Source organism: Dendropsophus ebraccatus, chromosome 12 (genome assembly GCF_027789765.1).
Source record: "Dendropsophus ebraccatus isolate aDenEbr1 chromosome 12, aDenEbr1.pat, whole genome shotgun sequence".
Classification (NCBI taxonomy): domain Eukaryota; kingdom Metazoa; phylum Chordata; class Amphibia; order Anura; family Hylidae; genus Dendropsophus; species Dendropsophus ebraccatus.
Window position 1 is genome coordinate 81,205,802 of NC_091465.1, and position 5,431 is coordinate 81,211,232.

The window sequence follows — 5,431 nt, forward strand, 5'->3', positions numbered from 1 at the left end:
ATTCTTACATTCCAATAGAACCTAAATACCGTTTTGTAGTTAGTTAGGGATGAGTGAATTTACAGTAGAAAGGGAAGAGAAGCCCTTTGTTAGGATTGGTCGCCAGCTTGCCAGGCTGCTGAATTTGGAGTCTGTGCCGCTCCTCCCCGGGTGCCTCAGGGCTAGATCCAGCTTTTCCTGAGAACCGGATAATTTGCACACTTTAAAAAAATAATTCTGGCAAGTATGACGTTTTCACCACTAGGTGGCACTTCACAACATTCTTCAATTCTTCAATTAAAAGCCATGTTGCATGCTTTTTTTTTTTTTTTTCCTAGATCTTTTTTTGAAAAATATTTTCACAATTGAAAAACTGATGATGTCCGAGACAACAAAGTTCCTCCAAATGCTACCAACAAAGTGATTGTAATAAACAGCACCAACAAAGTGATCCCAATAAACAGTAATTCCAGCATGTCAGAGTATGTCATATACACAGTGCCAACTTAGTGCTTCCTATCATTTAGCCTTAAAAAAGGTATTCTATTAGTATCTACATGGTCAGTGAAAGTAGGACTGCACCATTCATTCATTCTAGTTTTTATATAAAAATAATAAATAAATTAACAGCACCAACAAAATACCAAAGTACCAACAAAGTGTCCCCAATAAACACTATGGTGGGAACTTACTGATATCAGTGATTCACTCTCTGGTGTGAGCTGCTATCAGCCGACCTCGTCTTCTCACAAATTGCTGATTAATAAAATTTTTTTAAAGGGGCAAGTCATTTTATACACTTCATTAAGTGGACAAAATAAGACTCCATCACCCACTATCCATATGGCACTTTCTACATTTTCTAAATTTCTTTAAATTTTTTTAAAAAAATTACTTCTGCACTAACTGGATAAGACGTCACACTTCAGCCTTTCAGCATAGCCCTTTGTCATTGTTACATAGATACCTGTATGACTACACGGGTAAGCAAGTCAACAAAAGGATATAAATGTGACATCAATGAGATGGAAGGGAGTCACCAGACGTCAAAAAATATTCATATATACTGTAAATGCATAATTACATATAATAAAAACTGTATACAAAATGTACATGTGAAAAAGAAACCCAAATGGGACAAGAGAAAAAAAAATGCCTATACAAAAACATAGTAGCTAAGAAATTGCAGAAAACTTTAGCGGAGCTCAGCTGGTGTGGGACATATACAGGGAAACGAGACCTTCTGGTGCTCAGCTGTAGCTGCACTCCCCTCTGCACTGGTCTTTGTGACAGGTACCCTTTAGAGAGTTTGAGAAAGTTATAGAGATTAGTAATTTACTTCTATTTTAAAATCTTAAGTCTTCCCATACTTATGAGCTGCTGTATGTCCTGCAGGAAGTGGTGTATTCTTTCCAGTCTGACACAGCGCTCTCTGCTGCCACCTCTGTCCATGTCAGGAACTGTCCAGAGCTGCAGCAAATCTCCATAGAAAACCTCTCCTGCTCTGGACAGTTCCTGACATGGACAGAGGTGGCAGCAGAGAGCACTGTGTCAGACTGGAAAGAATACACCACTTCCTGCAGGAAGTAAATAAGAAGTAAATTACAAACCTATATAACTTACTGACTAGTTAATTTGAAAGAGAAAATGTTTATGTAGGAGTAGCATTAATATCATATTTTGTTTCTCTGTATAAAAACAAATAGTTTTTATATGGTAGCGATATGCTGGATACCGAGAGAGCTGGTATTGGGTACAACCTTATCGCTAAGTATTTGCTATAGGAATCTGAATAGAGGCTTGGTGCCAGTAAAATATCTAAGTTGCCTTTTCTAGCTATGATATTGTCAGAGTTCAGAAGGTTACCTGCAAGATTGTCTTCTAGATATATAATAAATGATTCTGTGTCCCTTCCTTACAGTATATTGAGCACAAAACTATCTTATATTTTGAGAACATCTTTAAAACAATTTTCTTTTACTTCTTTTTCTTTTACTAACAGCCCATACAAGTGCCTATACAGCACCCATACAGCACCCATACAAGTGCGCATACAGCACCCATACAAGTGCGCATACAGCACCCATACAAGTGCGCATACAGCACCCATACAAGTGCCCATACAGCACCCATACAAGCGCTCATACAGTGCCCATACAAGTGCTCATACAATGTTCATACAGTGCCCATACAGTGCTCATACAGTGCCCATACAGTGCTCATACAGTGCCCATACAAGTGCTCATACAATGATCATACAGTGCTCATACAGTGCCCATACAGCACCCATACAGTGCTCATACAGTGCCTATAAAGTACCCAGTGCCTATACAGTGCCCATACCGGGCTCACACAGTGCCCACACCATACCTATACAGTACCCATACAGTGCTAACAAAGTGCCCTTACAGTGCTCATACTTACAGCCCATACAAGTGCCCACACAGTGTCCATACAGTGCCCAAATAGTACCCATACCATGCCCATACAGTACCATACAGTGCCTACACAGTGCCCATACAGTGCTCATAGAGTACCTATACAGTGCCCATACAGTACCCGTACTGTGCTCATACAGTGTTCATACAGTAACCATACAGTGCTCATACAGTGCCCACAAAGTGCCCTTATAGTGCTCATTCTTACTAACAGCCCATACAAGTGCCCACACAGTAGTCATACAGTGCTAATACAGTGCCCATACAGTGGTCATTTAGTGCCCATACAGTATCCATATCGTGCCCATACCATGCCCATACAGTACCCATACAGTGCTAACAAAGTGCCCTTACAGTGCTCATACTTACAGCCCATACACGTTCCCACACAGTGTCCATACAGTGCCCAAATAGTACCCATACCATGCCCATACAGTACCATACAGTGCCCATACCACGCCCATACAGTGCTCATAGAGTACCCATACAGTACCCGTACCGTGCTCTTACAGTGTTCATACAGTAACCATACAGTGCTCATACAGTACCCATACAGTGCCCACAAAGTGCCCTTATAGGGCTCATACTTACTAACAGCCCATACAAGTGCCCACACAGTAGTCATACAGTGCTAATACAGTGCCCATACAGTAGTCATATAGTGCCCATACAGTATCCATACCGTGCCCATACCATGCCCATGCAGTGCTCATACCATACCCATACAGTGCCCACAAAGTGCCCTTACAGTGCTCATACAGTACCCATACAGTGCTTATATAGTACCCATACAGTGCCTATATAGTACCCATACAGTGCCTATACAATACCCATAAGTGCTCATACAGTACCCATACACTGCTCATACAGTGGTAGATTCTAGTATTATACAGGGACTTCACAGCCCATATAAGAAATTACAGTTATATCCAGTCCCTCACCATTTACATCTTCTCTGATCGAATTGTTCTCTTTCCATTTCCATCTGACTCAGACGGCCATGACAACTGCTTCCAACTCTACAGAGTTTGGTACCCCCATTACGATACTGTATGCTATATAATGCACTTACTAATAATGACCATCAACTGTGGCCCCTACTCACAAATAATGTTCCTACTGTGATCCCATTCACAAATAATGCAAAATGGCATCCCCACTGATTAGTAATGCCCCCTGTACCCCTGTGTAATGTCCCCTGTACCCCTGTGTAATGTCCCCTGTACCCCTGTGTACTGTCCCCTGTAACTCATACAATCGTGATGTCCCCTGTGCCTCCATATAGTAATAATACCTCCCTGCCCTGTGCCTCCATATAGTAATAACACCTCCCTGCCCTGTGCCTCCATATAGTAGTAATACCTCCCTTGTTACTCCATGTAGTAATAATACCTCCCTGCCCTGTGCCTGCATATAGTAATAATACCTCCCTGCCCTGTGCCTCCATATAGTAATAATACCTCCCTGCCCTGTGCCTCCATATAGTAATAATACCTCCCTGCCCTGTGCCTCCATATAGTAATAAAACCTCCCTGCCCTGTGCCTCCATATAGTAATAATACCTCCCTGCCCTGTGCCACCATATAGTAATAATACCTCCCCTGTGCCTCCATATAGTAATAATACCTCCCCTGTGCCTCCATATAGTAATAATACCTCCCCTGTGCCTCCAAATAGTAATAACACCTCCCTGCCCTGTGCCTCCATATAGTAATAATACCTCCCTTGTGCCTCCATATAGTAATAATACCTCCCTGCCCTGTGCCTCCATATAGTAATAATACCTCCCTGCCCTGTGCCTCCATATAGTAATAATACCTCCCTGCCCTGTGCCTCCATATAGTAATAATACCTCCCTGCCCTGTGCCTCCATATAGTAATAACACCTCCCTGCCCTGTGCCTCCATATAGTAATAACACCTCCCTGCCCTGTGCCTCCATATAGTAATAATACCTCCCTGCCCTGTGCCTCCATATAGTAATAACACCTCCCTGACCTGTGCCTCCATATATTAATAATACCTCCCTTGTGCCTCCATATAGTAATAATACCTCCCTGCCCTGTGCCTCCATATAGTAATAATACCTCCCTGCCCTGTGCCTCCATATAGTAATAATACCTCCCTGCCCTGTGCCACCATATAGTAATAATACCTCCCCTGTGCCTCCATATAGTAATAATACCTCCCCTGTGCCTCCATATAGTAATAACACCTCCCTGCCCTGTGCCTCCATATAGTAATAATACCTCCCTGCCCCTCCATGTAGTAATAATACCTCCCTGCCCCACCATATAGTAATAATACCTCCCTGCCCTGTGCCTCCATATAGTAATAATACCTCCCTGCCCCTCCATATAGTAATAATACCTCCCTGCCCCTTCATATAGTAATAATACCTCCCTGCCCTGTGCCTCCATATAGTAATAATACCTCCCTGCCCCTCCATATAGTAATAATACCTCCCTGCCCCTTCATATAGTAATAATACCTCCCTGTTCTGTGCTCTCATATAGTAATAATACCTCCCCTATACCTCCATATAGTAATAATACCTCCCCTGTGTATCCATATAGTAATACCTTCCCTGTGTATCCATTTAGTAATACCTCCACTGTGCCACCATACATTAATATTGTTCCCAACGCTTCAATATAGTAATAATGCCTCTGCTGTGCCCCACAAAACAGTGCCACCATACTATAGAACCTATCACCATAGAACCTATCCATGTTTTCCAGGTGCTCCGCGGCTATATCCACCTTCTCCATGGAGGGGGCAGTCATTTAAAAGCTGATCGTTCCATTTTGTTTGAACCCTAACAGATCCTGCTTTGGTCTTCTCTAGTGCTCCCCTTCTGTACCTCTATAGTAGTTAGGCCTCTGTGCATCCATTAGTAGTTAGGCCTCTCTGTGTCCCCATATACACCCTCTCCCAGGGTCACAGATGTTATCGCCACTCGTGGAGCCTCCACCAAGGTGAACAAAATGAGTTTTCCTTTTCTATTCCAGGTGT